The 27,553-nt window shown below is 39.9% G+C and overlaps 35 non-coding genes and 24 pseudogenes across 35 annotated transcripts; all 59 read right to left on the minus strand.

Moving 5' to 3' along the window:
- Positions 1-268: 268 nt before the first annotated feature.
- Positions 269-387, minus strand: LOC146033786 (5S ribosomal RNA). The gene has a single exon (XR_014459194.1). It is a non-coding gene; the product is annotated as a 5S ribosomal RNA (ribosomal RNA).
- A 345-nt stretch (positions 388-732) lies between these two features.
- LOC146028218 (5S ribosomal RNA) lies at positions 733-851 on the minus strand (annotated as a pseudogene).
- Positions 852-1,196: 345 nt separating this feature from the next.
- On the minus strand, positions 1,197-1,315 carry LOC146033222 (5S ribosomal RNA). The gene has a single exon (XR_014458631.1). It is a non-coding gene; the product is annotated as a 5S ribosomal RNA (ribosomal RNA).
- A 345-nt stretch (positions 1,316-1,660) lies between these two features.
- On the minus strand, positions 1,661-1,779 carry LOC146033223 (5S ribosomal RNA). Its single transcript, XR_014458632.1, has one exon. It is a non-coding gene; the product is annotated as a 5S ribosomal RNA (ribosomal RNA).
- A 344-nt stretch (positions 1,780-2,123) lies between these two features.
- On the minus strand, positions 2,124-2,242 carry LOC146027949 (5S ribosomal RNA; annotated as a pseudogene).
- A 342-nt stretch (positions 2,243-2,584) lies between these two features.
- LOC146029667 (5S ribosomal RNA) lies at positions 2,585-2,703 on the minus strand (annotated as a pseudogene).
- A 344-nt stretch (positions 2,704-3,047) lies between these two features.
- On the minus strand, positions 3,048-3,166 carry LOC146028208 (5S ribosomal RNA; annotated as a pseudogene).
- A 344-nt stretch (positions 3,167-3,510) lies between these two features.
- LOC146033068 (5S ribosomal RNA) lies at positions 3,511-3,629 on the minus strand. Its single transcript, XR_014458478.1, has one exon. It is a non-coding gene; the product is annotated as a 5S ribosomal RNA (ribosomal RNA).
- A 345-nt stretch (positions 3,630-3,974) lies between these two features.
- On the minus strand, positions 3,975-4,093 carry LOC146034076 (5S ribosomal RNA). The gene has a single exon (XR_014459483.1). It is a non-coding gene; the product is annotated as a 5S ribosomal RNA (ribosomal RNA).
- A 345-nt stretch (positions 4,094-4,438) lies between these two features.
- LOC146028093 (5S ribosomal RNA) lies at positions 4,439-4,557 on the minus strand (annotated as a pseudogene).
- Positions 4,558-4,906: 349 nt separating this feature from the next.
- LOC146028210 (5S ribosomal RNA) lies at positions 4,907-5,025 on the minus strand (annotated as a pseudogene).
- A 344-nt stretch (positions 5,026-5,369) lies between these two features.
- Positions 5,370-5,488, minus strand: LOC146033069 (5S ribosomal RNA). Its single transcript, XR_014458479.1, has one exon. It is a non-coding gene; the product is annotated as a 5S ribosomal RNA (ribosomal RNA).
- Positions 5,489-5,833: 345 nt separating this feature from the next.
- LOC146034078 (5S ribosomal RNA) lies at positions 5,834-5,952 on the minus strand. Its single transcript, XR_014459485.1, has one exon. It is a non-coding gene; the product is annotated as a 5S ribosomal RNA (ribosomal RNA).
- A 345-nt stretch (positions 5,953-6,297) lies between these two features.
- Positions 6,298-6,416, minus strand: LOC146028094 (5S ribosomal RNA; annotated as a pseudogene).
- A 350-nt stretch (positions 6,417-6,766) lies between these two features.
- On the minus strand, positions 6,767-6,885 carry LOC146033023 (5S ribosomal RNA). Its single transcript, XR_014458433.1, has one exon. It is a non-coding gene; the product is annotated as a 5S ribosomal RNA (ribosomal RNA).
- A 345-nt stretch (positions 6,886-7,230) lies between these two features.
- LOC146028021 (5S ribosomal RNA) lies at positions 7,231-7,349 on the minus strand (annotated as a pseudogene).
- Positions 7,350-7,694: 345 nt separating this feature from the next.
- Positions 7,695-7,813, minus strand: LOC146029502 (5S ribosomal RNA; annotated as a pseudogene).
- A 346-nt stretch (positions 7,814-8,159) lies between these two features.
- On the minus strand, positions 8,160-8,278 carry LOC146034337 (5S ribosomal RNA). Its single transcript, XR_014459743.1, has one exon. It is a non-coding gene; the product is annotated as a 5S ribosomal RNA (ribosomal RNA).
- Positions 8,279-8,622: 344 nt separating this feature from the next.
- LOC146027950 (5S ribosomal RNA) lies at positions 8,623-8,741 on the minus strand (annotated as a pseudogene).
- Positions 8,742-9,085: 344 nt separating this feature from the next.
- LOC146033024 (5S ribosomal RNA) lies at positions 9,086-9,204 on the minus strand. The gene has a single exon (XR_014458434.1). It is a non-coding gene; the product is annotated as a 5S ribosomal RNA (ribosomal RNA).
- A 344-nt stretch (positions 9,205-9,548) lies between these two features.
- LOC146027951 (5S ribosomal RNA) lies at positions 9,549-9,667 on the minus strand (annotated as a pseudogene).
- A 344-nt stretch (positions 9,668-10,011) lies between these two features.
- On the minus strand, positions 10,012-10,130 carry LOC146028515 (5S ribosomal RNA; annotated as a pseudogene).
- A 345-nt stretch (positions 10,131-10,475) lies between these two features.
- On the minus strand, positions 10,476-10,594 carry LOC146033224 (5S ribosomal RNA). Its single transcript, XR_014458633.1, has one exon. It is a non-coding gene; the product is annotated as a 5S ribosomal RNA (ribosomal RNA).
- Positions 10,595-10,939: 345 nt separating this feature from the next.
- On the minus strand, positions 10,940-11,058 carry LOC146033479 (5S ribosomal RNA). Its single transcript, XR_014458888.1, has one exon. It is a non-coding gene; the product is annotated as a 5S ribosomal RNA (ribosomal RNA).
- Positions 11,059-11,403: 345 nt separating this feature from the next.
- On the minus strand, positions 11,404-11,522 carry LOC146033225 (5S ribosomal RNA). Its single transcript, XR_014458635.1, has one exon. It is a non-coding gene; the product is annotated as a 5S ribosomal RNA (ribosomal RNA).
- Positions 11,523-11,867: 345 nt separating this feature from the next.
- LOC146033025 (5S ribosomal RNA) lies at positions 11,868-11,986 on the minus strand. The gene has a single exon (XR_014458435.1). It is a non-coding gene; the product is annotated as a 5S ribosomal RNA (ribosomal RNA).
- A 345-nt stretch (positions 11,987-12,331) lies between these two features.
- On the minus strand, positions 12,332-12,450 carry LOC146028022 (5S ribosomal RNA; annotated as a pseudogene).
- A 345-nt stretch (positions 12,451-12,795) lies between these two features.
- LOC146029503 (5S ribosomal RNA) lies at positions 12,796-12,914 on the minus strand (annotated as a pseudogene).
- Positions 12,915-13,260: 346 nt separating this feature from the next.
- On the minus strand, positions 13,261-13,379 carry LOC146034338 (5S ribosomal RNA). Its single transcript, XR_014459744.1, has one exon. It is a non-coding gene; the product is annotated as a 5S ribosomal RNA (ribosomal RNA).
- A 344-nt stretch (positions 13,380-13,723) lies between these two features.
- On the minus strand, positions 13,724-13,842 carry LOC146028571 (5S ribosomal RNA; annotated as a pseudogene).
- A 344-nt stretch (positions 13,843-14,186) lies between these two features.
- LOC146033026 (5S ribosomal RNA) lies at positions 14,187-14,305 on the minus strand. Its single transcript, XR_014458437.1, has one exon. It is a non-coding gene; the product is annotated as a 5S ribosomal RNA (ribosomal RNA).
- Positions 14,306-14,650: 345 nt separating this feature from the next.
- Positions 14,651-14,769, minus strand: LOC146028516 (5S ribosomal RNA; annotated as a pseudogene).
- Positions 14,770-15,114: 345 nt separating this feature from the next.
- On the minus strand, positions 15,115-15,233 carry LOC146035145 (5S ribosomal RNA). The gene has a single exon (XR_014460549.1). It is a non-coding gene; the product is annotated as a 5S ribosomal RNA (ribosomal RNA).
- Positions 15,234-15,578: 345 nt separating this feature from the next.
- LOC146032499 (5S ribosomal RNA) lies at positions 15,579-15,697 on the minus strand. The gene has a single exon (XR_014457931.1). It is a non-coding gene; the product is annotated as a 5S ribosomal RNA (ribosomal RNA).
- Positions 15,698-16,042: 345 nt separating this feature from the next.
- LOC146032501 (5S ribosomal RNA) lies at positions 16,043-16,161 on the minus strand. Its single transcript, XR_014457933.1, has one exon. It is a non-coding gene; the product is annotated as a 5S ribosomal RNA (ribosomal RNA).
- Positions 16,162-16,503: 342 nt separating this feature from the next.
- LOC146029459 (5S ribosomal RNA) lies at positions 16,504-16,622 on the minus strand (annotated as a pseudogene).
- Positions 16,623-16,967: 345 nt separating this feature from the next.
- LOC146028211 (5S ribosomal RNA) lies at positions 16,968-17,086 on the minus strand (annotated as a pseudogene).
- A 344-nt stretch (positions 17,087-17,430) lies between these two features.
- Positions 17,431-17,549, minus strand: LOC146033071 (5S ribosomal RNA). The gene has a single exon (XR_014458482.1). It is a non-coding gene; the product is annotated as a 5S ribosomal RNA (ribosomal RNA).
- Positions 17,550-17,894: 345 nt separating this feature from the next.
- On the minus strand, positions 17,895-18,013 carry LOC146033125 (5S ribosomal RNA). Its single transcript, XR_014458536.1, has one exon. It is a non-coding gene; the product is annotated as a 5S ribosomal RNA (ribosomal RNA).
- Positions 18,014-18,358: 345 nt separating this feature from the next.
- LOC146033226 (5S ribosomal RNA) lies at positions 18,359-18,477 on the minus strand. Its single transcript, XR_014458636.1, has one exon. It is a non-coding gene; the product is annotated as a 5S ribosomal RNA (ribosomal RNA).
- A 345-nt stretch (positions 18,478-18,822) lies between these two features.
- Positions 18,823-18,941, minus strand: LOC146032502 (5S ribosomal RNA). Its single transcript, XR_014457934.1, has one exon. It is a non-coding gene; the product is annotated as a 5S ribosomal RNA (ribosomal RNA).
- A 344-nt stretch (positions 18,942-19,285) lies between these two features.
- LOC146029504 (5S ribosomal RNA) lies at positions 19,286-19,404 on the minus strand (annotated as a pseudogene).
- Positions 19,405-19,750: 346 nt separating this feature from the next.
- LOC146033227 (5S ribosomal RNA) lies at positions 19,751-19,869 on the minus strand. The gene has a single exon (XR_014458637.1). It is a non-coding gene; the product is annotated as a 5S ribosomal RNA (ribosomal RNA).
- A 345-nt stretch (positions 19,870-20,214) lies between these two features.
- On the minus strand, positions 20,215-20,333 carry LOC146034294 (5S ribosomal RNA). Its single transcript, XR_014459700.1, has one exon. It is a non-coding gene; the product is annotated as a 5S ribosomal RNA (ribosomal RNA).
- A 344-nt stretch (positions 20,334-20,677) lies between these two features.
- LOC146027776 (5S ribosomal RNA) lies at positions 20,678-20,796 on the minus strand (annotated as a pseudogene).
- Positions 20,797-21,142: 346 nt separating this feature from the next.
- On the minus strand, positions 21,143-21,261 carry LOC146032504 (5S ribosomal RNA). Its single transcript, XR_014457935.1, has one exon. It is a non-coding gene; the product is annotated as a 5S ribosomal RNA (ribosomal RNA).
- Positions 21,262-21,606: 345 nt separating this feature from the next.
- Positions 21,607-21,725, minus strand: LOC146028584 (5S ribosomal RNA; annotated as a pseudogene).
- A 344-nt stretch (positions 21,726-22,069) lies between these two features.
- Positions 22,070-22,188, minus strand: LOC146034724 (5S ribosomal RNA). The gene has a single exon (XR_014460127.1). It is a non-coding gene; the product is annotated as a 5S ribosomal RNA (ribosomal RNA).
- A 344-nt stretch (positions 22,189-22,532) lies between these two features.
- Positions 22,533-22,651, minus strand: LOC146033072 (5S ribosomal RNA). The gene has a single exon (XR_014458483.1). It is a non-coding gene; the product is annotated as a 5S ribosomal RNA (ribosomal RNA).
- A 345-nt stretch (positions 22,652-22,996) lies between these two features.
- Positions 22,997-23,115, minus strand: LOC146033822 (5S ribosomal RNA). The gene has a single exon (XR_014459231.1). It is a non-coding gene; the product is annotated as a 5S ribosomal RNA (ribosomal RNA).
- A 345-nt stretch (positions 23,116-23,460) lies between these two features.
- Positions 23,461-23,579, minus strand: LOC146033228 (5S ribosomal RNA). The gene has a single exon (XR_014458638.1). It is a non-coding gene; the product is annotated as a 5S ribosomal RNA (ribosomal RNA).
- A 345-nt stretch (positions 23,580-23,924) lies between these two features.
- LOC146033576 (5S ribosomal RNA) lies at positions 23,925-24,043 on the minus strand. The gene has a single exon (XR_014458984.1). It is a non-coding gene; the product is annotated as a 5S ribosomal RNA (ribosomal RNA).
- Positions 24,044-24,388: 345 nt separating this feature from the next.
- Positions 24,389-24,506, minus strand: LOC146029681 (5S ribosomal RNA; annotated as a pseudogene).
- A 346-nt stretch (positions 24,507-24,852) lies between these two features.
- Positions 24,853-24,971, minus strand: LOC146032505 (5S ribosomal RNA). Its single transcript, XR_014457936.1, has one exon. It is a non-coding gene; the product is annotated as a 5S ribosomal RNA (ribosomal RNA).
- A 344-nt stretch (positions 24,972-25,315) lies between these two features.
- Positions 25,316-25,434, minus strand: LOC146034420 (5S ribosomal RNA). Its single transcript, XR_014459827.1, has one exon. It is a non-coding gene; the product is annotated as a 5S ribosomal RNA (ribosomal RNA).
- A 341-nt stretch (positions 25,435-25,775) lies between these two features.
- LOC146029461 (5S ribosomal RNA) lies at positions 25,776-25,894 on the minus strand (annotated as a pseudogene).
- Positions 25,895-26,239: 345 nt separating this feature from the next.
- LOC146032506 (5S ribosomal RNA) lies at positions 26,240-26,358 on the minus strand. Its single transcript, XR_014457937.1, has one exon. It is a non-coding gene; the product is annotated as a 5S ribosomal RNA (ribosomal RNA).
- A 341-nt stretch (positions 26,359-26,699) lies between these two features.
- On the minus strand, positions 26,700-26,818 carry LOC146029462 (5S ribosomal RNA; annotated as a pseudogene).
- A 345-nt stretch (positions 26,819-27,163) lies between these two features.
- LOC146035084 (5S ribosomal RNA) lies at positions 27,164-27,282 on the minus strand. Its single transcript, XR_014460487.1, has one exon. It is a non-coding gene; the product is annotated as a 5S ribosomal RNA (ribosomal RNA).
- Between the last annotated feature and the right edge of the window lie 271 nt (positions 27,283-27,553).

A 27,553-nucleotide genomic window follows, 5' to 3' on the forward strand; every position in this document is an offset into this window, starting at 1 on the left:
CTTACTGAAAAAAATCATGTGTTGGTAATGTAAAAAGACCTACAGGACATGATATTAGCAGGGGGTCTTAAATTAAACTACTAAAGAGGCTCAACACTGTTTAGCTGCCAAAAGCATTTGGAATTGGGCCTAAACAGTGTGGTAAGTCTTTAGGTGATGGCTATTGTGTCTGTTTGACCTCTTCCAAATGTCTGTGCTGGCAATTAAAAGAAAAAGTTTCCAATTTAAATAGCTAGAGAATAAAAACAATTTGCCAGTAATGTGAAAAAACCTACAGCACCTGGTGTTCCCATGTGGTCTCCCACCAAAGTACTAACCAGGCCCAACACTGCTTAGCTTCCAAGATCAGACGAGATTGGGCCTATCCAAAGTGGTATGGCTGTAGGTGAGATACAGGCACTTTTTTGCCCTCTTCTACATCTATCACCAGGTAAGCTAATAAAAAAGTTTCCTAACTGTATTGGCTTACTGAAAAAAATCATGTGTTGGTAATGTAAAAAGACCTACAGGATATGATATTAGCAGGGGGTCTTAAATTAAACTACTAAAGAGGCTCAACACTGTTTAGCTGCCAAAAGCGTTTGGAATTGGGCCTAAACAGTGTGGTAAGTCTTTAGGTGATGGCTATTGTGTCTGATTGACCTCTTCCAAATGTCTGTGCTGGCAATAAAAAGAAAAAGTTTACAATTTAAATAGCTAGAGAATAAAAACAATTTGCCAGTAATGTGGAAAAACCTACAGCACCTGGTGTTCCCATGTGGTCTCCCACCCAAGCACTAACCAGGCCCAGCACTGCATAGCTTCCAAGATCAGACGAGATTGGGCCTATCCAATGTGGTATGGCTGTAGGTGAGATAAAGGCACTTTTTTGCCCTCTTCTACTTCTATCACCAGGTAAGCTAATACAAAAGTTTCCTAACTGTATTGGCTTACTGAAATAAATCATGTGTTGGTAATGTAAAAAGACCTAAAGGACATGATATTAGCAGGGGGTCTTAAATTAAACTACTAAAGAGGCTCAACACTGTTTAGCTGCCAAAAGCATTTGGAATTGGGCCTAAACAGTGTGGTAAGTATTTAGGTGATGGCTATTGTGTCTGTTTGACTTCTTCCAAATGTCTGTGCTGGCAATAAAAAGAAAAAGTTTCCAATTTAAATAGCTAGAGAATAAAAACAATTTGCCAGTAATGTGAAAAAGCCTACAGCCCCTGGTGTTCCCATGTGGTCTCCCACCCAAGTACTAACCAGGCCCAACACTGCTTAGCTTCCAAGTTCAGACGCGATTGGGTCTATCCAATGTGGTATGGCTGTAGGCGAGATAAAGGCACTTTTTTGCCCTCTTCTACTTCTATCACCAGGTAAGCTAATACAAAAGTTTCCTAACTGTATTGGCTTACTGAAATAAATCATGTGTTGGTAATGTAAAAAGACCTAAAGGACATGATATTAGCAGGGGGTCTTAAATTAAACTACTAAAGAGGCTCAACACTGTTTAGCTGCCAAAAGCATTTGGAATTGGGCCTAAACAGTGTGGTAAGTCTTTAGGTGATGGCTATTGTGTCTGTTTGACCTCTTCCAAATGTCTGTGCTGGCAATAAAAAGAAAAAGTTTCCAATTTAAATAGCTAGAGAATAAAAACAATTTGCCAGTAATGTGAAAAAGCCTACAGCCCCTGGTGTTCCCATGTGGTCTCCCACCCAAGTACTAACCAGGCCCAACACTGCTTAGCTTCCAAGTTCAGACGCGATTGGGTCTATCCAATGTGGTATGGCTGTAGGCGAGATAAAGGCACTTTTTTGCCCTCTTCTACTTCTATCACCAGGTAAGCTAATAAAAAAGTTTCCTAACTGTATTGGATTACTGAAAAAAATCATGTGTTGGTAATGTAAAAAGACCTACAGAACATGATATTAGCAGGGGGTCTTAAATTAAACTACTAAAGAGGCTCAACACTGTTTAGCTGCCAAAAGCATTTGGAATTGGGCCTAAACAGTGTGGTAAGTCTTTAGGTGATGGCTATTGTGTCTGTTTGACCTCTTCCAAATGTCTGTGCTGGCAATAAAAAAAAAAGTTTCCAATTTAAATAGCTAGAGAATAAAAACAATTTGCCAGTAATGTGAAAAGACCTAGAGCACCTGGTGTTCCCATGTGGTCTCCCACCCAAGTACTAACCAGGCCCAACACTGCTTAGCTTCCAAGATCAGGCGAGATTGGGCCTATCCAATGTGGTATGGCTGTAGGTGAAATACAGGCACTTTTTTGCCCTCTTCTACTTCTATCACCAGGTAAGCTATGAAAAATTTTCCTAACTACATTGGCTTACTGAAAAAAATCATGTGTTGGTAATGTAAAAAGACCTACAGGACATATTAGCAGGGAGTCTTAAATTAAACTACTAAAGAGGCTCAACACTGTTTAGCTGCCAAAAGCAGTTGGAATTGGGTCTAAACAGTGTGGTAAGTCTTTAGGTGATGGCTATTGTGTCTGTTTTACCACTTCCAAATGTCTGTGCTGGCAATAAAAAGAAAAAGTTTCCAATTTAAATAGCTAGAGAATAAAAACAATTTGCCAGTAATGTGAAAAAAACCTATGGCACCTGTTGTTCCCATGTGGTCTCCCACCCAAGTACTAACCACTCCCAACACTGCTTAGCTTCCAAGATCAGGCGAGATTGGGCCTATCCAATGTGGTATGGCTGTAGGTGAGATAAAGGCACTTTTTTGCCCTCTTCTACTTCTATCACCAGGTAAGCTAATAAAAAAGTTTCCTAACTGTATTGGCTTACTGAAAAAATCATGTGTTGGTAATGTAAAAAGACCTACAGGACATGATATTAGCAGGGGGTCTTAAATTAAACTACTAAAGAGGCTCAACACTGTTTAGCTGCCAAAAGCATTTGGAATTGGGCCTAAACAGTGTGGTAAGTCTTTAGGTGATGGCTATTGTGTCTGTTTGACCTCTTCCAAATGTCTGTGCTGGCAATAAAAAGAAAAAGTTTCCAATTTAAATAGATAGAGAATAAAAACAATTTGCCAGTAATGTGAAAAGACCTAGAGCACCTGGTGTTCCCATGTGGTCTCCCACCTAAGTACTAACCAGGCCCAACACTGCTTAGCTTCCAAGATCAGGCGAGATTGGGCCTATCCAATGTGGTATGGCTGTAGGTGAAATACAGGCACTTTTTTGCCCTCTTCTACTTCTATCACCAGGTAAGCTATGAAAAATTTTCCTAACTACATTGGCTTACTGAAAAAAATCATGTGTTGGTAATGTAAAAAGACCTACAGGACATGATATTAGCAGGGGGTCTTAAATTAAACTACTAAAGAGGCTCAACACTGTTTAGCTGCCAAAAGCATTTGGAATTGGGCCTAAACAGTGTGGTAAGTCTTTAGGTGATGGCTATTGTGTCTGTTTTACCTCTTCCAAATGTCTGTGCTGGCAATAAAAAGAAAAAGTTTCCAATTTAAATAGCTAGAGAATAAAAACAATTTGCCAGTAATGTGAAAAAACCTACAGCACCAGGTGTTCCCATGTGGTCTCCCACCAAAGTACTAACCAGGCCCAACACTGCTTAGCTTCCAAGATCAGACGAGATTGGGCCTATCCAATGTGGTATGGCTGTAGGTGAGATACAGGCACTTTTTTGCCCTCTTCTACATCTATCACCAGGTAAGCTAATAAAAAAGTTTCCTAACTGTATTGGCTTACTGAAAAAAATCATGTGTTGGTAATGTAAAAAGACCTACAGGATATGATATTAGCAGGGGGTCTTAAATTAAACTACTAAAGAGGCTCAACACTGTTTAGCTGCCAAAAGCGTTTGGAATTGGGCCTAAACAGTGTGGTAAGTCTTTAGGTGATGGCTATTGTGTCTGATTGACCTCTTCCAAATGTCTGTGCTGGCAATAAAAAGAAAAAGTTTACAATTTAAATAGCTAGAGAATAAAAACAATTTGCCAGTAATGTGAAAAAACCTACAGCACCTGGTGTTCCCATGTGGTCTCCCACCAAAGTACTAACCAGGCCCAACACTGCTTAGCTTCCAAGATCAGACGTGATTGGGCCTATGCAATGTGGTATGGCTGTAGGTGAGATACAGGCACTTTTTTGCCCTCTTCTACATCTATCACCAGGTAAGCTAATAAAAAAGTTTCCTAACTGTATTGGCTTACTGAAAAAAATCATGTGTTGGTAATGTAAAAAGACCTACAGGATATGATATTAGCAGGGGGTCTTAAATTAAACTACTAAAGAGGCTCAACACTGTTTAGCTGCCAAAAGCATTTGGAATTGGGCCTAAACAGTGTGGTAAGTCTTTAGGTGATGGCTATTGTGTCTGTTTGACCTCATCCAAATGTCTGTGCTGGCAATAAAAAGAAAAAGTTTCCAATTTAAATAGCTAGAGAATAAAAACAATTTGCCAGTAATGTGAAAAAGCCTACAGCCCCTGGTGTTCCCTTGTGGTATCCTACCCAAGTACTAACCAGGCCCAACACTGCTTAGCTTCCAAGTTCAGACGCGATTGGGTCTATCCAATGTGGTATGGCTGTAGGCGAGATACTGTAAAGGCACTTTTTTGCCCTCTTCTACTTCTATCACCAGGTAAGCTAATAAAAAAGTTTCCTAACTGTATTGGCTTACTGAAAAAATCATGTGTTGGTAATGTAAAAAGACCTACAGGACATGATATTAGCAGGGGGTCTTAAATTAAACTACTAAAGAGGCTCAACACTGTTTAGCTGCCAAAAGCATTTGGAATTGGGCCTAAACAGTGTGGTAAGTCTTTAGGTGATGGCTATTGTGTCTGTTTGACCTCTTCCAAATGTCTGTGCTGGCAATAAAAAGAAAAAGTTTCCAATTTAAATAGATAGAGAATAAAAACAATTTGCCAGTAATGTGAAAAGACCTAGAGCACCTGGTGTTCCCATGTGGTCTCCCACCTAAGTACTAACCAGGCCCAACACTGCTTAGCTTCCAAGATCAGGCGAGATTGGGCCTATCCAATGTGGTATGGCTGTAGGTGAAATACAGGCACTTTTTTGCCCTCTTCTACTTCTATCACCAGGTAAGCTATGAAAAATTTTCCTAACTACATTGGCTTACTGAAAAAAATCATGTGTTGGTAATGTAAAAAGACCTACAGGACATGATATTAGCAGGGGGTCTTAAATTAAACTACTAAAGAGGCTCAACACTGTTTAGCTGCCAAAAGCATTTGGAATTGGGCCTAAACAGTGTGGTAAGTCTTTAGGTGATGGCTATTGTGTCTGTTTTACCTCTTCCAAATGTCTGTGCTGGCAATAAAAAGAAAAAGTTTCCAATTTAAATAGCTAGAGAATAAAAACAATTTGCCAGTAATGTGAAAAAACCTACAGCACCAGGTGTTCCCATGTGGTCTCCCACCAAAGTACTAACCAGGCCCAACACTGCTTAGCTTCCAAGATCAGACGAGATTGGGCCTATCCAATGTGGTATGGCTGTAGGTGAGATACAGGCACTTTTTTGCCCTCTTCTACATCTATCACCAGGTAAGCTAATAAAAAAGTTTCCTAACTGTATTGGCTTACTGAAAAAAATCATGTGTTGGTAATGTAAAAAGACCTACAGGATATGATATTAGCAGGGGGTCTTAAATTAAACTACTAAAGAGGCTCAACACTGTTTAGCTGCCAAAAGCGTTTGGAATTGGGCCTAAACAGTGTGGTAAGTCTTTAGGTGATGGCTATTGTGTCTGATTGACCTCTTCCAAATGTCTGTGCTGGCAATAAAAAGAAAAAGTTTACAATTTAAATAGCTAGAGAATAAAAACAATTTGCCAGTAATGTGAAAAAACCTACAGCACCTGGTGTTCCCATGTGGTCTCCCACCAAAGTACTAACCAGGCCCAACACTGCTTAGCTTCCAAGATCAGACGTGATTGGGCCTATGCAATGTGGTATGGCTGTAGGTGAGATACAGGCACTTTTTTGCCCTCTTCTACATCTATCACCAGGTAAGCTAATAAAAAAGTTTCCTAACTGTATTGGCTTACTGAAAAAAATCATGTGTTGGTAATGTAAAAAGACCTACAGGATATGATATTAGCAGGGGGTCTTAAATTAAACTACTAAAGAGGCTCAACACTGTTTAGCTGCCAAAAGCATTTGGAATTGGGCCTAAACAGTGTGGTAAGTCTTTAGGTGATGGCTATTGTGTCTGTTTGACCTCATCCAAATGTCTGTGCTGGCAATAAAAAGAAAAAGTTTCCAATTTAAATAGCTAGAGAATAAAAACAATTTGCCAGTAATGTGAAAAAGCCTACAGCCCCTGGTGTTCCCTTGTGGTATCCTACCCAAGTACTAACCAGGCCCAACACTGCTTAGCTTCCAAGTTCAGACGCGATTGGGTCTATCCAATGTGGTATGGCTGTAGGCGAGATACTGTAAAGGCACTTTTTTGCCCTCTTCTACTTCTATCACCAGGTAAGCTAATAAAAAAGTTTCCTAACTGTATTGGATTACTGAAAAAAATCATGTGTTGGTAATGTAAAAAGACCTACAGAACATGATATTAGCAGGGGGTCTTAAATTAAACTACTAAAGAGGCTCAACACTGTTTAGCTGCCAAAAGCATTTGGAATTGGGCCTAAACAGTGTGGTAAGTCTTTAGGTGATGGCTATTGTGTCTGTTTGACCTCTTCCAAATGTTAGTGCTGGCAATAAAAAGAAAAAGTTTCCAATTTAAATAGCTAGAGAATAAAAACAATTTGCCAGTAATGTGAAAAAACCTACAGCACCTGGTGTTCCCATGTGGTCTCCCACCAAAGTACTAACCAGGCCCAACACTGCTTAGCTTCCAAGATCAGACGAGATTGGGCCTATCCAATGTGGTATGGCTGTAGGTGAGATACAGGCACTTTTTTGCCCTCTTCTACATCTATCACCAGGTAAGCTAATAAAAAAGTTTCCTAACTGTATTGGCTTACTGAAAAAAATCATGTGTTGGTAATGTAAAAAGACCTACAGGATATGATATTAGCAGGGGGTCTTAAATTAAACTACTAAAGAGGCTCAACACTGTTTAGCTGCCAAAAGCGTTTGGAATTGGGCCTAAACAGTGTGGTAAGTCTTTAGGTGATGGCTATTGTGTCTGATTGACCTCTTCCAAATGTCTGTGCTGGCAGTAAAAAGAAAAAGTTTACAATTTAAATAGCTAGAGAATAAAAACAATTTGCCAGTAATGTGGAAAAACCTACAGCACCTGGTGTTCCCATGTGGTCTCCCACCCAAGCACTAACCAGGCCCAACACTGCATAGCTTCCAAGATCAGACGAGATTGGGCCTATCCAATGTGGTATGGCTGTAGGTGAGATACAGGCACTTTTTTGCCCTCTTCTACATCTATCACCAGGTAAGCTAATAAAAAAGTTTCCTAACTGTATTGGCTTACTGAAAAAAATCATGTGTTGGTAATGTAAAAAGACCTACAGGATATGATATTAGCAGGGGGTCTTAAATTAAACTACTAAAGAGGCTCAACACTGTTTTGCTGCCAAAAGCATTTGGAATTGGGCCTAAACAGTGTGGTAAGTCTTTAGGTGATGGCTATTGTGTCTGTTTGACCTCTTCCAAATGTCTGTGCTGGCAATAAAAAGAAAAAGTTTACAATTTAAATAGCTAGAGAATAAAAACAATTTGCCAGTAATGTGAAAAAACCTACAGCACCAGGTGTTCCCATGTGGTCTCCCACCCAGGTACTAACCAGTCCCAACACTGCTCAGCTTCCAAGATCAGACAAGAATGGGCCTTTCCAATGTGGTATGGCTGTAAGTGAGGTACAGGCACTTTTTTGCCCTCTTCTACTTCTATCACCAGGTAAGCTAATAAAAAAGTTTCCTAACTGTATTGGCTTACTGAAAAAAATTAATGTGTTGGTAATGTAAAAAGACCTACAGGACATGATATTAGCAGGGGGTCTTAAATTAAACTACTAAAGAGGCTCAACACTGTTTAGCTGCCAAAAGCAGTTGGAATTGGGCCTAAACAGTGTGGTAAGTCTTTAGGTGATGGCTATTGTGTCTGTTTGACCTCTTCCAAATGTCTGTGCTGGCAATAAAAAGAAAAAGTTTCCAATTTAAATAGCTAGAGAATAAAAACAATTTGCCAGTAATGTGAAAAAACCTACTGCACCTGGTGTTCCCATGTGGTCTCCCACCCAAGTACTAACCAGGCCCAACACTGCTTAGCTTCCAAGATCAGACGAGATTGGGCCTATCCAATGTGGTATGGCTGTAGGTGAGATAAAGGCACTTTTTTGCCCTCTTCTACTTCTATCACCAGGTAAGCTAATACAAAAGTTTCCTAACTGTATTGGCTTACTGAAAAAAATCATGTGTTGGTAATGTAAAAAGACCTACAGGACATGATATTAGCAGGGGGTCTTAAATTAAACTACTAAAGAGGCTCAACACTGTTTAGCTGCCAAAAGCATTTGGAATTGGGCCTAAACAGTGTGGTAAGTCTTTAGGTGATGGCTATTGTGTCTGTTTGACCTCTTCCAAATGTCTGTGCTGGCAATAAAAAAAAAAGTTTCCAATTTAAATAGCTAGAGAATAAAAACAATTTGCCAGTAATGTGAAAAGACCTAGAGCACCTGGTGTTCCCATGTGGTCTCCCACCCAAGTACTAACCAGGCCCAACACTGCTTAGCTTCCAAGATCAGGCGAGATTGGGCCTATCCAATGTGGTATGGCTGTAGGTGAAATACAGGCACTTTTTTGCCCTCTTCTACTTCTATCACCAGGTAAGCTATGAAAAATTTTCCTAACTACATTGGCTTACTGAAAAAAATCATGTGTTGGTAATGTAAAAAGACCTACAGGACATGATATTAGCAGGGGGTCTTAAATTAAACTACTAAAGAGGCTCAACACTGTTTAGCTGCCAAAAGCATTTGGAATTGGGCCTAAACAGTGTGGTAAGTCTTTAGGTGATGGCTATTGTGTCTGTTTGACCTCTTCCAAATGTCTGTGCTGGCAATAAAAAGAAAAAGTTTCCAATTTAAATAGCTAGAGAATAAAAACAATTTGCCAGTAATGTGAAAAAACCTACAGCACCTGGTGTTCCCATGTGGTCTCCCACCAAAGTACTAACCAGGCCCAACACTGCTTAGCTTCCAAGATCAGACGAGATTGGGCCTATCCAATGTGGTATGGCTGTAGGTGAGATACAGGCACTTTTTTGCCCTCTTCTACATCTATCACCAGGTAAGCTAATAAAAAAGTTTCCTAACTGTATTGGCTTACTGAAAAAAATCATGTGTTGGTAATGTAAAAAGACCTACAGGACATGATATTAGCAGGGGGTCTTAAATTAAACTACTAAAGAGGCTCAACACTGTTTAGCTGCCAAAAGCATTTGGAATTGGGCCTAAACAGTGTGGTAAGTCTTTAGGTGATGGCTATTGTGTCTGTTTGACCTCTTCCAAATGTCTGTGCTGGCAATAAAAAAAAAAGTTTCCAATTTAAATAGCTAGAGAATAAAAACAATTTGCCAGTAATGTGAAAAGACCTAGAGCACCTGGTGTTCCCATGTGGTCTCCCACCCAAGTACTAACCAGGCCCAACACTGCTTAGCTTCCAAGATCAGGCGAGATTGGGCCTATCCAATGTGGTATGGCTGTAGGTGAAATACAGGCACTTTTTTGCCCTCTTCTACTTCTATCACCAGGTAAGCTATGAAAAATTTTCCTAACTACATTGGCTTACTGAAAAAAATCATGTGTTGGTAATGTAAAAAGACCTACAGGACATGATATTAGCAGGGGGTCTTAAATTAAACTACTAAAGAGGCTCAACACTGTTTAGCTGCCAAAAGCATTTGGAATTGGGCCTAAACAGTGTGGTAAGTCTTTAGGTGATGGCTATTGTGTCTGTTTGACCTCTTCCAAATGTCTGTGCTGGCAATAAAAAGAAAAAGTTTACAATTTAAATAGCTAGAGAATAAAAACAATTTGCCAGTAATGTGGAAAAACCTACAGCACCTGGTGTTCCCATGTGGTCTCCCACCCAAGCACTAACCAGGCCCAACACTGCATAGCTTCCAAGATCAGACGAGATTGGGCCTATCCAATGTGGTACGGCTGTAGGTGAGATAAAGGCACTTTTTTGCCCTCTTCTACTTCTATCACCAGGTAAGCTAATACAAAAGTTTCCTAACTGTATTGGCTTACTGAAAAAAATCATGTGTTGGTAATGTAAAAAGACCTACAGGACATGATATTAGCAGGGGGTCTTAAATTAAACTACTAAAGAGGCTCAACACTGTTTAGCTGCCAAAAGCATTTGGAATTGGGCCTAAACAGTGTGGTAAGTCTTTAGGTGATGGCTATTGTGTCTGTTTGACCTCTTCCAAATGTCTGTGCTGGCAATAAAAAGAAAAAGTTTCCAATTTAAATAGCTAGAGAATAAAAACAATTTGCCAGTAATGTGAAAAAGCCTACAGCCCCTGGTGTTCCCATGTGGTCTCCCACCCAAGTACTAACCAGGCCCAACACTGCTTAGCTTCCAAGTTCAGACGCGATTGGGTCTATCCAATGTGGTATGGCTGTAGGCGAGATAAAGGCACTTTTTTGCCCTCTTCTACTTCTATCACCAGGTAAGCTAATAAAAAAGTTTCCTAACTGTATTGGATTACTGAAAAAAATCATGTGTTGGTAATGTAAAAAGACCTACAGAACATGATATTAGCAGGGGGTCTTAAATTAAACTACTAAAGAGGCTCAACACTGTTTAGGTGCCAAAAGCATTTGGAATTGGGCCTAAACAGTGTGGTAAGTCTTTAGGTGATGGCTATTGTGTCTGATTGACCTCTTCCAAATGTCTGTGCTGGCAATAAAAAGAAAAAGTTTACAATTTAAATAGCTAGAGAATAAAAACAATTTGCCAGTAATGTGAAAAAACCTACAGCACCTGGTGTTCCCATGTGGTCTCCCACCAAAGTACTAACCAGGCCCAACACTGCTTAGCTTCCAAGATCAGACGTGATTGGGCCTATCCAATGTGGTATGGCTGTAGGTGAGATACAGGCACTTTTTTGCCCTCTTCTACATCTATCACCAGGTAAGCTAATAAAAAAGTTTCCTAACTGTATTGGCTTACTGAAAAAAATCATGTGTTGGTAATGTAAAAAGACCTACAGGATATGATATTAGCAGGGGGTCTTAAATTAAACTACTAAAGAGGCTCAACACTGTTTAGCTGCCAAAAGCATTTGGAATTGGGCCTAAACAGTGTGGTAAGTCTTTAGGTGATGGCTATTGTGTCTGTTTGACCTCATCCAAATGTCTGTGCTGGCAATAAAAAGAAAAAGTTTCCAATTTAAATAGCTAGAGAATAAAAACAATTTGCCAGTAATGTGAAAAAGCCTACAGCCCCTGGTGTTCCCATGTGGTCTCCCACCCAAGTACTAACCAGGCCCAACACTGCTTAGCTTCCAAGTTCAGACGCGATTGGGTCTATCCAATGTGGTATGGCTGTAGGCGAGATAAAGGCACTTTTTTGCCCTCTTCTACTTCTATCACCAGGTAAGCTAATAAAAAAGTTTCCTAACTGTATTGGATTACTGGAAAAAATCATGTGTTGGTAATGTAAAAAGACCTACAGAACATGATATTAGCAGGGGGTCTTAAATTAAACTACTAAAGAGGCTCAACACTGTTTAGCTGCCAAAAGCATTTGGAATTGGGCCTAAACAGTGTGGTAAGTCTTTAGGTGATGGCTATTGTGTCTGTTTGACCTCTTCCAAATGTCAGTGCTGGCAATAAAAAGAAAAAGTTTCCAATTTAAATAGCTAGAGAATAAAAACAATTTGCCAGTAATGTGAAAAAACCTACAGCACCTGGTGTTCCCATGTGGTCTCCCACCAAAGTACTAACCAGGCCCAACACTGCTTAGCTTCCAAGATCAGACGAGATTGGGCCTATCCAATGTGGTATGGCTGTAGGTGAGATACAGGCACTTTTTTGCCCTCTTCTACATCTATCACCAGGTAAGCTAATAAAAAAGTTTCCTAACTGTATTGGCTTACTGAAAAAAATCATGTGTTGGTAATGTAAAAAGACCTACAGGATATGATATTAGCAGGGGGTCTTAAATTAAACTACTAAAGAGGCTCAACACTGTTTAGCTGCCAAAAGCGTTTGGAATTGGGCCTAAACAGTGTGGTAAGTCTTTAGGTGATGGCTATTGTGTCTGATTGACCTCTTCCAAATGTCTGTGCTGGCAGTAAAAAGAAAAAGTTTACAATTTAAATAGCTAGAGAATAAAAACAATTTGCCAGTAATGTGGAAAAACCTACAGCACCTGGTGTTCCCATGTGGTCTCCCACCCAAGCACTAACCAGGCCCAACACTGCATAGCTTCCAAGATCAGACGAGATTGGGCCTATCCAATGTGGTATGGCTGTAGGTGAGATACAGGCACTTTTTTGCCCTCTTCTACATCTATCACCAGGTAAGCTAATAAAAAAGTTTCCTAACTGTATTGGCTTACTGAAAAAAATCATGTGTTGGTAATGTAAAAAGACCTACAGGATATGATATTAGCAGGGGGTCTTAAATTAAACTACTAAAGAGGCTCAACACTGTTTTGCTGCCAAAAGCATTTGGAATTGGGCCTAAACAGTGTGGTAAGTCTTTAGGTGATGGCTATTGTGTCTGTTTGACCTCTTCCAAATGACTGTGCTGGCAATAAAAAGAAAAAGTTTACAATTTAAATAGCTAGAGAATAAAAACAATTTGCCAGTAATGTGAAAAAACCTACAGCACCAGGTGTTCCCATGTGGTCTCCCACCCAGGTACTAACCAGTCCCAACACTGCTCAGCTTCCAAGATCAGACAAGAATGGGCCTTTCCAATGTGGTATGGCTGTAAGTGAGGTACAGGCACTTTTTTGCCCTCTTCTACTTCTATCACCAGGTAAGCTAATAAAAAAGTTTCCTAACTGTATTGGCTTACTGAAAAAAATTAATGTGTTGGTAATGTAAAAAGACCTACAGGACATGATATTAGCAGGGGGTCTTAAATTAAACTACTAAAGAGGCTCAACACTGTTTAGCTGCCAAAAGCAGTTGGAATTGGGCCTAAACAGTGTGGTAAGTCTTTAGGTGATGGCTATTGTGTCTGTTTGACCTCTTCCAAATGTCTGTGCTGGCAATAAAAAGAAAAAGTTTCCAATTTAAATAGCTAGAGAATAAAAACAATTTGCCAGTAATGTGAAAAAACCTACTGCACCTGGTGTTCCCATGTGGTCTCCCACCCAAGTACTAACCAGGCCCAACACTGCTTAGCTTCCAAGATCAGACGAGATTGGGCCTATCCAATGTGGTATGGCTGTAGGTGAGATAAAGGCACTTTTTTGCCCTCTTCTACTTCTATCACCAGGTAAGCTAATACAAAAGTTTCCTAACTGTATTGGCTTACTGAAAAAAATCATGTGTTGGTAATGTAAAAAGACCTACAGGACATGATATTAGCAGGGGGTCTTAAATTAAACTACTAAAGAGGCTCAACACTGTTTAGCTGCCAAAAGCATTTGGAATTGGGCCTAAACAGTGTGGTAAGTCTTTAGGTGATGGCTATTGTGTCTGTTTGACCTCTTCCAAATGTCTGTGCTGGCAATAAAAAAAAAAGTTTCCAATTTAAATAGCTAGAGAATAAAAACAATTTGCCAGTAATGTGAAAAGACCTAGAGCACCTGGTGTTCCCATGTGGTCTCCCACCCAAGTACTAACCAGGCCCAACACTGCTTAGCTTCCAAGATCAGGCGAGATTGGGCCTATCTAATGTGGTATGGCTGTAGGTGAAATACAGGCACTTTTTTGCCCTCTTCTACTTCTATCACCAGGTAAGCTATGAAAAATTTTCCTAACTACATTGGCTTACTGAAAAAAATCATGTGTTGGTAATGTAAAAAGACCTACAGGACATGATATTAGCAGGGGGTCTTAAATTAAACTACTAAAGAGGCTCAACACTGTTTAGCTGCCAAAAGCATTTGGAATTGGGCCTAAACAGTGTGGTAAGTCTTTAGGTGATGGCTATTGTGTCTGTTTGACCTCTTCCAAATGTCTGTGCTGGCAATAAAAAGAAAAAGTTTCCAATTTAAATAGCTAGAGAATAAAAACAATTTGCCAGTAATGTGAAAAAACCTACAGCACCTGGTGTTCCCATGTGGTCTCCCACCAAAGTACTAACCAGGCCCAACACTGCTTAGCTTCCAAGATCAGACGAGATTGGGCCTATCCAATGTGGTATGGCTGTAGGTGAGATACAGGCACTTTTTTGCCCTCTTCTACATCTATCACCAGGTAAGCTAATAAAAAAGTTTCCTAACTGTATTGGCTTACTGAAAAAAATCATGTGTTGGTAATGTAAAAAGACCTACAGGATATGATATTAGCAGGGGGTCTTAAATTAAACTACTAAAGAGGCTCAACACTGTTTAGCTGCCAAAAGCGTTTGGAATTGGGCCTAAACAGTGTGGTAAGTCTTTAGGTGATGGCTATTGTGTCTGATTGACCTCTTCCAAATGTCTGTGCTGGCAGTAAAAAGAAAAAGTTTCCAATTTAAATAGCTAGAGAATAAAAACAATTTGCCAGTAATGTGGAAAAACCTACAGCACCTGGTGTTCCCATGTGGTCTCCCACCCAAGCACTAACCAGGCCCAACACTGCATAGCTTCCAAGATCAGACGAGATTGGGCCTATCCAATGTGGTACGGCTGTAGGTGAGATAAAGGCACTTTTTTGCCCTCTTCTACTTCTATCACCAGGTAAGCTAATACAAAAGTTTCCTAACTGTATTGGCTTACTGAAAAAAATCATGTGTTGGTAATGTAAAAAGACCTTCAGGACATGATATTAGCAGGGGGTCTTAAATTAAACTACTAAAGAGGCTCAACACTGTTTAGCTGCCAAAAGCATTTGGAATTGGGCCTAAACAGTGTGGTAAGTCTTTAGGTGATGGCTATTGTGTCTGTTTGACCTCTTCCAAATGTCTGTGCTGGCAATAAAAAGAAAAAGTTTCCAATTTAAATAGCTAGAGAATAAAAACAATTTGCCAGTAATGTGAAAAAGCCTACAGCCCCTGGTGTTCCCATGTGGTCTCCCACCCAAGTACTAACCAGGCCCAACACTGCTTAGCTTCCAAGTTTAGACGCGATTGGGTCTATCCAATGTGGTATGGCTGTAGGCGAGATAAAGGCACTTTTTTGCCCTCTTCTACTTCTATCACCAGGTAAGCTAATAAAAAAGTTTCCTAACTGTATTGGCTTACTGAAAAAAATCATGTGTTGGTAATGTAAAAAGACCTACAGGACATGATATTAGCAGGGGGTCTTAAATTAAACTACTAAAGAGGCTCAACACTGTTTTGCTGCCAAAAGCATTTGGAATTGGGCCTAAACAGTGTGGTAAGTCTTTAGGTGATGGCTATTGTGTCTGTTTGACCTCTTCCAAATGTCTGTGCTGGCAATAAAAAGAAAAAGTTTCCAATTTAAATAGCTAGAGAATAAAAACAATTTGCCAGTAATGTGAAAAAACCTACAGCACCTGGTGTTCCCATGTGGTCTCCCACCCAAGTACTAACCAGGCCCAACACTGCTTAGCTTCCAAGATCAGACGAGATTGGGCCTATCCAATGTGGTATGGCTGTAGGTGAGATAAAGGCACTTTTTTGCCCTCTTCTACTTCTATCACCAGGTAAGCTAATACAAAAGTTTCCTAACTGTATTGGCTTACTGAAAAAAATCATGTGTTGGTAATGTAAAAAGACCTACAGGACATGATATTAGCAGGGGGTCTTAAATTAAACTACTAAAGAGGCTCAACACTGTTTAGCTGCCAAAAGCATTTGGAATTGGGCCTAAACAGTGTGGTAAGTCTTTAGGTGATGGCTATTGTGTCTGTTTGACCTCTTCCAAATGTCTGTACTGGCAATAGAAAGAAAAAGTTTCCAATTTAAATAGCTAGAGAATAAAAACAATTTGCAAGTAATGTGAAAAAACCTACAGCACCTGGTGTTCCCATGTGGTCTCCCACCCAAGTACTAACCAGGCCCAACACTGCTTAGCTTCCAAGATCAGACGAGATTGGGCCTATCCAATGTGGTATGGCTGTAGGTGAAATACAGGCACTTTTTTGCCCTCTTCTACTTCTATCACCAGGTAAGCTAATAAAAATTTTCCTAACTATATTGGCTTACTGAAAAAAATCATGTGTTGGTAATGTAAAAAGACCTACAGGACATATTAGCAGGGGGTCTTAAATTAAACTACTAAAGAGGCTCAACACTGTTTAGCTGCCAAAAGCAGTTGGAATTGGGTCTAAACAGTGTGGTAAGTCTTTAGGTGATGGCTATTGTGTCTGTTTTACCACTTCCAAATGTCTGTGCTGGCAATAAAAAGAAAAAGTTTCCAATTTAAATAGCTAGAGAATAAAAACAATTTGCCAGTAATGTGAAAAAAACCTACGGCACCTGTTGTTCCCATGTGGTCTCCCACCCAAGTACTAACCACTCCCAACACTGCTTAGCTTCCAAGATCAGGCGAGATTGGGCCTATCCAATGTGGTATGGCTGTAGGTGAGATAAAGGCACTTTTTTGCCCTCTTCTACTTCTATCACCAGGTAAGCTAATAAAAAAGTTTCCTAACTGTATTGGCTTACTGAAAAAAATCATGTGTTGGTAATGTAAAAAGACCTACAGGACATGATATTAGCAGGGGGTCTTAAATTAAACTACTAAAGAGGCTCAACACTGTTTAGCTGCCAAAAGCATTTGGAATTGGGCCTAAACAGTGTGGTAAGTCTTTAGGTGATGGCTATTGTGTCTGTTTGACCTCTTCCAAATGTCTGTGCTGGCAATAAAAAGAAAAAGTTTCCAATTTAAATAGATAGAGAATAAAAACAATTTGCCAGTAATGTGAAAAGACCTAGAGCACCTGGTGTTCCCATGTGGTCTCCCACCTAAGTACTAACCAGGCCCAACACTGCTTAGCTTCCAAGATCAGGCGAGATTGGGCCTATCCAATGTGGTATGGCTGTAGGTGAAATACAGGCACTTTTTTGCCCTCTTCTACTTCTATCACCAGGTAAGCTATGAAAAATTTTCCTAACTACATTGGCTTACTGAAAAAAATCATGTGTTGGTAATGTAAAAAGACCTACAGGACATGATATTAGCAGGGGGTCTTAAATTAAACTACTAAAGAGGCTCAACACTGTTTAGCTGCCAAAAGCATTTGGAATTGGGCCTAAACAGTGTGGTAAGTCTTTAGGTGATGGCTATTGTGTCTGTTTGACCTCTTCCAAATGTCTGTGCTGGCAATAAAAAGAAAAAGTTTCCAATTTAAATAGCTAGAGAATAAAAACAATTTGCCAGTAATGTGAAAAAACCTACAGCACCAGGTGTTCCCATGTGGTCTCCCACCAAAGTACTAACCAGGCCCAACACTGCTTAGCTTCCAAGATCAGACGAGATTGGGCCTATCCAATGTGGTATGGCTGTAGGTGAGATACAGGCACTTTTTTGCCCTCTTCTACATCTATCACCAGGTAAGCTAATAAAAAAGTTTCCTAACTGTATTGGCTTACTGAAAAAAATCATGTGTTGGTAATGTAAAAAGACCTACAGGATATGATATTAGCAGGGGGTCTTAAATTAAACTACTAAAGAGGCTCAACACTGTTTAGCTGCCAAAAGCGTTTGGAATTGGGCCTAAACAGTGTGGTAAGTCTTTAGGTGATGGCTATTGTGTCTGATTGACCTCTTCCAAATGTCTGTGCTGGCAATAAAAAGAAAAAGTTTACAATTTAAATAGCTAGAGAATAAAAACAATTTGCCAGTAATGTGAAAAAACCTACAGCACCTGGTGTTCCCATGTGGTCTCCCACCCAAGTACTAACCAGGCCCAACACTGCTTAGCTTCCAAGATCAGACGTGATTGGGCCTATCCAATGTGGTATGGCTGTAGGTGAGATACAGGCACTTTTTTGCCCTCTTCTACATCTATCACCAGGTAAGCTAATAAAAAAGTTTCCTAACTGTATTGGCTTACTGAAAAAAATCATGTGTTGGTAATGTAAAAAGACCTACAGGATATGATATTAGCAGGGGGTCTTAAATTAAACTACTAAAGAGGCTCAACACTGTTTAGCTGCCAAAAGCATTTGGAATTGGGCCTAAACAGTGTGGTAAGTCTTTAGGTGATGGCTATTGTGTCTGTTTGACCTCATCCAAATGTCTGTGCTGGCAATAAAAAGAAAAAGTTTCCAATTTAAATAGCTAGAGAATAAAAACAATTTGCCAGTAATGTGAAAAAGCCTACAGCCCCTGGTGTTCCCATGTGGTCTCCCACCCAAGTACTAACCAGGCCCAACACTGCTTAGCTTCCAAGTTCAGACGCGATTGGGTCTATCCAATGTGGTATGGCTGTAGGCGAGATAAAGGCACTTTTTTGCCCTCTTCTACTTCTATCACCAGGTAAGCTAATAAAAAAGTTTCCTAACTGTATTGGATTACTGAAAAAAATCATGTGTTGGTAATGTAAAAAGACCTACAGAACATGATATTAGCAGGGGGTCTTAAATTAAACTACTAAAGAGGCTCAACACTGTTTAGCTGCCAAAAGCATTTGGAATTGGGCCTAAACAGTGTGGTAAGTCTTTAGGTGATGGCTATTGTGTCTGTTTGACCTCTTCCAAATGTCAGTGCTGGCAATAAAAAGAAAAAGTTTCCAATTTAAATAGCTAGAGAATAAAAACAATTTGCCAGTAATGTGAAAAAACCTACAGCACCTGGTGTTCCCATGTGGTCTCCCACCCAAGTACTAACCAGGCCCAACACTGCTTAGCTTCCAAGATCAGACGAGATTGGGCCTATCCAATGTGGTATGGCTGTAGGTGAGGTACAGGCACTTTTTGCCCTCTTCTACATCTATCACCAGGTAAGCTAATAAAAAAGTTTCCTAACTGTATTGGCTTACTGAAAAAAATCATGTGTTGGTAATGTAAAAAGACCTACAGGACATGATATTAGCAGGGGGTCTTAAATTAAACTACTAAAGAGGCTCAACACTGTTTTGCTGCCAAAAGCATTTGGAATTGGGCCTAAACAGTGTGGTAAGTCTTTGGGTGATGGCTATTGTGTCTGTTTTACCTCTTCCAAATGTCTGTGCTGGCAATAAAAAGAAAAAGTTTACAATTTAAATAGCTAGAGAATAAAAACAATTTGCCAGTAATGTGAAAAAACCTACAGCACCAGGTGTTCCCATGTGGTCTCCCACCCAGGTACTAACCAGTCCCAACACTGCTCAGCTTCCAAGATCAGACAAGAATGGGCCTTTCCAATGTGGTATGGCTGTAAGTGAGGTACAGGCACTTTTTTGCCCTCTTCTACTTCTATCACCAGGTAAGCTAATAAAAAAGTTTTCTAACTGTATTGGCTTACTGAAAAAAATTAATGTGTTGGTAATGTAAAAAGACCTACAGGACATGATATTAGCAGGGGATCTTAAATTAAACTACTAAAGAGGCTCAACACTGTTTAGCTGCCAAAAGCAGTTGGAATTGGGCCTAAACAGTGTGGTAAGTCTTTAGGTGATGGCTATTGTGTCTGTTTGACCTCTTCCAAATGTCTGTGCTGGCAATAAAAAGAAAAAGTTTCCAATTTAAATAGCTAGAGAATAAAAACAATTTGCCAGTAATTCGAAAAAGCCTACAGCCCCTGGTGTTCCCATGTGGTCTCCCACCCAAGTACTAACCAGGCCCAACACTGCTTAGCTTCCAAGTTCAGACGCGATTGGGTCTATCCAATGTGGTATGGCTGTAGGCGAGATAAAGGCACTTTTTTGCCCTCTTCTACTTCTATCACCAGGTAAGCTAATAAAAAAGTTTCCTAACTGTATTGGATTACTGAAAAAAATCATGTGTTGGTAATGTAAAAAGACCTACAGAACATGATATTAGCAGGGGGTCTTAAATTAAACTACTAAAGAGGCTCAACACTGTTTAGCTGCCAAAAGCATTTGGAATTGGGCCTAAACAGTGTGGTAAGTCTTTGGGTGATGGCTATTGTGTCTGTTTTACCTCTTCCAAATGTCTGTGCTGGCAATAAAAAGAAAAAGTTTCCAATTTAAATAGCTAGAGAATAAAAACAATTTGCCAGTAATGTGAAAAAACCTACAGCACCTGGTGTTCCCATGTGGTCTCCCACCCAAGTACTAACTAGGCCCAACACTGCTTAGCTTCCAAGATCAGACGAGATTGGGCCTATCCAATGTGGTATGGCTGTAGGTGAGATACAGGCACTTTTTGCCCTCTTCTACATCTATCACCAGGTAAGCTAATAAAAAAGTTTCCTAACTGTATTGGCTTACTGAAAAAAATCATGTGTTGGTAATGTAAAAAGACCTACAGGACATGATATTAGCAGGGGGTCTTAAATTAAACTACTAAAGAGGCTCAACACTGTTTTGCTGCCAAAAGCATTTGGAATTGGGCCTAAACAGTGTGGTAAGTCTTTGGGTGATGGCTATTGTGTCTGTTTTACCTCTTCCAAATGTCTGTGCTGGCAATAAAAAGAAAAAGTTTCCAATTTAAATAGCTAGAGAATAAAAACAATTTGCCAGTAATGTGAAAAAACCTACAGCACCTGGTGTTCCCATGTGGTCTCCCACCCAAGTACTAACCAGGCCCAACACTGCTTAGCTTCCAAGATCAGACAAGAATGGGCTTTTCCAATGTGGTATGGCTGTAAGTGAGGTACAGGCACTTTTTTGCCCTCTTCTACTTCTATCACCAGGTAAGCTAATAAAAAAGTTTCCTAACTGTATTGGCTTACTGAAAAAAATTAATGTGTTGGTAATGTAAAAAGACCTACAGGACATGATATTAGCAGGGGGTCTTAAATTAAACTACTAAAGAGGCTCAACACTGTTTAGCTGCCAAAAGCAGTTGGAATTGGGCCTAAACAGTGTGGTAAGTCTTTAGGTGATGGCTATTGTGTCTGTTTGACCTCTTCCAAATGTCTGTGCTGGCAATAAAAAGAAAAAGTTTCCAATTTAAATAGCTAGAGAATAAAAACAATTTGCCAGTAATGTGAAAAAACCTACAGCACCTGGTGTTCCCATGTGGTCTCCCACCCAAGTACTAACCAGGCCCAACACTGCTTAGCTTCCAAGATCAGACGAGATTGGGCCTATCCAATGTGGTATGGCTGTAGGTGAGATAAAGGCACTTTTTTGCCCTCTTCTACTTCTATCACCAGGTAAGCTAATACAAAAGTTTCCTAACTGTATTGGCTTACTGAAAAAAATCATGTGTTGGTAATGTAAAAAGACCTACAGGACATGATATTAGCAGGGGGTCTTAAATTAAACTACTAAAGAGGCTCAACACTGTTTAGCTGCCAAAAGCATTTGGAATTGGGCCTAAACAGTGTGGTAAGTCTTTAGGTGATGGCTATTGTGTCTGTTTGACCTCTTCCAAATGTCTGTGCTGGCAATAAAAAGAAAAAGTTTCCAATTTAAACAGATAGAGAATAAAAACAATTTGCCAGTAATGTGAAAAGACCTAGAGCACCTGGTGTTCCCATCTGGTCTCCCACCTAAGTACTAACCAGGCCCAACACTGCTTAGCTTCCAAGATCAGGCGAGATTGGGCCTATCCAATGTGGTATGGCTGTAGGTGAAATACAGGCACTTTTTTGCCCTCTTCTACTTCTATCACCAGGTAAGCTATGAAAAATTTTCCTAACTACATTGGCTTACTGAAAAAAATCATGTGTTGGTAATGTAAAAAGACCTACAGGACATGATATTAGCAGGGGGTCTTAAATTAAACTACTAAAGAGGCTCAACACTGTTTAGCTGCCAAAAGCATTTGGAATTGGGCCTAAACAGTGTGGTAAGTCTTTAGGTGATGGCTATTGTGTCTGTTTGACCTCTTCCAAATGTCTGTGCTGGCAATAAAAAGAAAAAGTTTCCAATTTAAATAGCTAGAGAATAAAAACAATTTGCCAGTAATGTGAAAAAACCTACAGCACCAGGTGTTCCCATCTGGTCTCCCACCAAAGTACTAACCAGGCCCAACACTGCTTAGCTTCCAAGATCAGAAGAGATTGGGCCTATCCAATGTGGTATGGCTGTAGGTGAGATACAGGCACTTTTTTGCCCTCTTCTACTTCTATCACCAGGTAAGCTATGAAAAATTTTCCTAACTACATTGGCTTACTGAAAAAAATCATGTGTTGGTAATGTAAAAAGACCTACAGGACATGATATTAGCAGGGGGTCTTAAATTAAACTACTAAAGAGGCTCAACACTGTTTAGCTGCCAAAAGCATTTGGAATTGGGCCTAAACAGTGTGGTAAGTCTTTAGGTGATGGCTATTGTGTCTGTTTGACCTCTTCCAAATGTCTGTGCTGGCAATAAAAAGAAAAAGTTTCCAATTTAAATAGCTAGAGAATAAAAACAATTTGCCAGTAATGTGAAAAAACCTACAGCACCAGGTGTTCCCATGTGGTCTCCCACCAAAGTACTAACCAGGCCCAACACTGCTTAGCTTCCAAGATCAGACGAGATTGGGCCTATCCAATGTGGTATGGCTGTAGGTGAGATACAGGCACTTTTTTGCCCTCTTCTACATCTATCACCAGGTAAGATAATAAAAAAGTTTCCTAACTGTATTGGCTTACTGAAAAAAATCATGTGTTGGTAATGTAAAAAGACCTACAGGATATGATATTAGCAGGGGGTCTTAAATTAAACTACTAAAGAGGCTCAACACTGTTTAGCTGCCAAAAGCGTTTGGAATTGGGCCTAAACAGTGTGGTAAGTCTTTAGGTGATGGCTATTGTGTCTGATTGACCTCTTCCAAATGTCTGTGCTGGCAATAAAAAGAAAAAGTTTACAATTTAAATAGCTAGAGAATAAAAACAATTTGCCAGTAATGTGAAAAAACCTACAGCACCTGGTGTTCCCATGTGGTCTCCCACCAAAGTACTAATCAGGCCCAACACTGCTTAGCTTCCAAGATCAGACGTGATTGGGCCTATCCAATGTGGTATGGCTGTAGGTGAGATACAGGCACTTTTTTGCCCTCTTCTACATCTATCACCAGGTAAGCTAATAAAAAAGTTTCCTAACTATATTGGCTTACTGAAAAAAATCATGTGTTGGTAATGTAAAAAGACCTACAGGATATGATATTAGCAGGGGGTCTTAAATTAAACTACTAAAGAGGCTCAACACTGTTTAGCTGCCAAAAGCATTTGGAATTGGGCCTAAACAGTGTGGTAAGTCTTTAGGTGATGGCTATTGTGTCTGTTTGACCTCTTCCAAATGTCTGTGCTGGCAATAAAAAGAAAAAGTTTCCAATTTAAATAGCTAGAGAATAAAAACAATTTGCCAGTAATGTGAAAAAGCCTACAGCCCCTGGTGTTCCCATGTGGTCTCCCACCCAAGTACTAACCAGGCCCAACACTGCTTAGCTTCCAAGTTCAGACGCGATTGGGTCTATCCAATGTGGTATGGCTGTAGGCGAGATAAAGGCACTTTTTTGCCCTCTTCTACTTCTATCACCAGGTAAGCTAATAAAAAAGTTTCCTAACTGTATTGGATTACTGAAAAAAATCATGTGTTGGTAATGTAAAAAGACCTACAGAACATGATATTAGCAGGGGGTCTTAAATTAAACTACTAAAGAGGCTCAACACTGTTTAGCTGCCAAAAGCATTTGGAATTGGGCCTAAACAGTGTGGTAAGTCTTTAGGTGATGGCTAATGTGTCTGTTTGACCTCTTCCAAATGTCAGTGCTGGCAATAAAAAGAAAAAGTTTCCAATTTAAATAGCTAGAGAATAAAAACAATTTGCCAGTAATGTGAAAAAACCTACAGCACCTGGTGTTCCCATGTGGTCTCCCACCCAAGTACTAACCAGGCCCAACACTGCTTAGCTTCCAAGATCAGACGAGATTGGGCCTATCCAATGTGGTATCGCTGTAGGTGAGATACAGGCACTTTTTTGCCCTCTTCTACATCTATCACCAGGTAAGCTAATAAAAAAGTTTCCTAACTGTATTGGCTTACTGAAAAAAATCATGTGTTGGTAATGTAAAAAGACCTACAGGACATGATATTAGCAGGGGGTCTTAAATTAAACTACTAAAGAGGCTCAACACTGTTTTGCTGCCAAAAGCATTTGGAATTGGGCCTAAACAGTGTGGTAAGTCTTTAGGTGATGGCTATTGTGTCTGTTTTACCTCTTCCAAATGTCTGTGCTGGCAATAAAAAGAAAAAGTTTACAATTTAAATAGCTAGAGAATAAAAACAATTTGCCAGTAATGTGAAAAAACCTACAGCACCAGGTGTTCCCATGTGGTCTCCCACCCAGGTACTAACCAGTCCAACACTGCTCAGCTTCCAAGATCAGACAAGAATGGGCCTTTCCAATGTGGTATGGCTGTAAGTGAGGTACAGGCACTTTTTTGCCCTCTTCTACTTCTATCACCAGGTAAGCTAATAAAAAAGTTTCCTAACTGTATTGGCTTACTGAAAAAAATTAATGTGTTGGTAATGTAAAAAGACCTACAGGACATGATATTAGCAGGGGGTCTTAAATTAAACTACTAAAGAGGCTCAACACTGTTTAGCTGCCAAAAGCAGTTGGAATTGGGCCTAAACAGTGTGGTAAGTCTTTAGGTGATGGCTATTGTGTCTGTTTGACCTCTTCCAAATGTCTGTGCTAGCAATAAAAAGAAAAAGTTTCCAATTTAAATAGCTAGAGAATAAAAACAATTTGCCAGTAATGTGAAAAAACCTACAGCACCTGGTGTTCCCATGTGGTCTCCCACCCAAGTACTAACCAGGCCCAACACTGCTTAGCTTCCAAGATCAGACGAGATTGGGCCTATCCAATGTGGTATGGCTGTAGGTGAGATAAAGGCACTTTTTTGCCCTCTTCTACTTCTATCACCAGGTAAGCTAATACAAAAGTTTCCTAACTGTATTGGCTTACTGAAAAAAATCATGTGTTGGTAATGTAAAAAGACCTACAGGACATGATATTAGCAGGGGGTTTTAAATTAAACTACTAAAGAGGCTCAACACTGTTTAGCTGCCAAAAGCATTTGGAATTGGGCCTAAACAGTGTGGTAAGTCTTTAGGTGATGGCTATTGTGTCTGTTTGACCTCTTCCAAATGTCTGTACTGGCAATAGAAAGAAAAAGTTTCCAATTTAAATAGCTAGAGAATAAAAACAATTTGCAAGTAATGTGAAAAAGCTACAGCACCTGGTGTTCCCATGTGGTCTCCCACCCAAGTACTAACCAGGCCCAACACTGCTTAGCTTCCAAGATCAGACGAGATTGGGCCTATCCAATGTGGTATGGCTGTAGGTGAATTAAAGGCACTTTTTTGCCCTCTTCTACTTCTATCACCAGGTAAGCTAATAAAAATTTTCCTAACTATATTGGCTTACTGAAAAAAATCATGTGTTGGTAATGTAAAAAGACCTACAGGACATATTAGCAGGGGGTCTTAAATTAAACTACTAAAGAGGCTCAACACTGTTTAGCAGCCAAAAGCAGTTGGAATTGGGCCTAAACAGTGTGGTAAGTCTTTAGGTGATGGCTATTGTGTCTGTTTGACCTCTTCCAAATGTCTGTGCTGGCAATAAAAAGAAAAAGTTTCCAATTTAAATAGCTGGAGAATAAAAACAATTTGCCAGTAATGTGAAAAAACCTACGGCACCTGTTGTTCCCATGTGGTCTCCCACCCAAGTACTAACCACTCCCAACACTGCTTAGCTTCCAAGATCAGGCGAGATTGGGCCTATCCAATGTGGTATGGCTGTAGGTGAGATAAAGGCACTTTTTTGCCCTCTTCTACTTCTATCACCAGGTAAGCTAATAAAAAAGTTTCCTAATTGTATTGGCTTACTGAAAAAAATCATGTGTTGGTAATGTAAAAAGACCTACAGGACATGATATTAGCAGGGGGTCTTAAATTAAACTACTAAAGAGGCTCAACACTGTTTAGCTGCCAAAAGCATTTGGAATTGGGCCTAAACAGTGTGGTAAGTCTTTAGGTGATGGCTATTGTGTCTGTTTGACCTCTTCCAAATGTCTGTGCTGGCAATAAAAAGAAAAAGTTTCCAATTTAAATAGCTAGAGAATAAAAACAATTTGCCAGTAATGTGAAAAAACCTACAGCACCTGGTGTTCCCATGTGGTCTCCCACCCAAGTACTAACCAGGCCCAACACTGCTTAGCTTCCAAGATCAGACGAGATTGGGCCTATCCAATGTGGTATGGCTGTAGGTGAAATACAGGCACTTTTTTGCCCTCTTCTACTTCTATCACCAGGTAAGCTAATAAAAATTTTCCTAACTATATTGGCTTACTGAAAAAAATCATGTGTTGGTAATGTAAAAAGACCTACAGGACATATTAGCAGGGGGTCTTAAATTAAACTACTAAAGAGGCTCAACACTGTTTAGCTGCCAAAAGCAGTTGGAATTGGGCCTAAACAGTGTGGTAAGTCTTTAGGTGATGGCTATTGTGTCTGTTTTACCTCTTCCAAATGTCTGTGCTGGCAATAAAAAGAAAAAGTTTCCAATTTAAATAGCTACAGAATAAAAACAATTTGCCAGTTATGTGAAAAAACCTACGGCACCTGTTGTTCCCATGTGGTCTCCCACCCAAGTACTAACCACTCCCAACACTGCTTAGCTTCCAAGATCAGGCGAGATTGGGCCTATCCAATGTGGTATGGCTGTAGGTGAGATAAAGGCACTTTTTTGCCCTCTTCTACTTCTATCACCAGGTAAGCTAATAAAAAAGTTTCCTAACTGTATTGGCTTACTGAAAAAAATCATGTGTTGGTAATGTAAAAAGACCTACAGGACATGATATTAGCAGAGGGTCTTAAATTAAACTACTAAAGAGGCTCAACACTGTTTAGCTGCCAAAAGCATTTGGAATTGGGCCTAAACAGTGTGGTAAGTCTTTAGGTGATGGCTATTGTGTCTGTTTGACCTCTTCCAAATGTCTGTGCTGGCAATAAAAAGAAAAAGTTTCCAATTTAAATAGCTAGAGAATAAAAACAATTTGCCAGTAATGTGAAAAGACCTAGAGCACCTGGTGTTCCCATGTGGTCTCCCACCAAAGTACTAACCAGGCCCAACACTGCTTAGCTTCCAAGATCAGACGAGATTGGGCCTATCCAATGTGGTATGGCTGTAGGTGAGATACAGGCACTTTTTTGCCCTCTTCTACATCTATCACCAGGTAAGCTAATAAAAAAGTTTCCTAACTGTATTGGCTTACTGAAAAAAATCATGTGTTGGTAATGTAAAAAGACCTACAGGATATGATATTAGCAGGGGGTCTTAAATTAAACTACTAAAGAGGCTCAACACTGTTTAGCTGCCAAAAGCGTTTGGAATTGGGCCTAAACAGTGTGGTAAGTCTTTAGGTGATGGCTATTGTGTCTGATTGACCTCTTCCAAATGTCTG

Source organism: Crinia signifera, chromosome 8, assembly GCF_055691185.1.
Source record: "Crinia signifera chromosome 8, ASM5569118v1, whole genome shotgun sequence".
NCBI classification, from domain to species: Eukaryota; Metazoa; Chordata; class Amphibia; order Anura; family Myobatrachidae; genus Crinia; species Crinia signifera.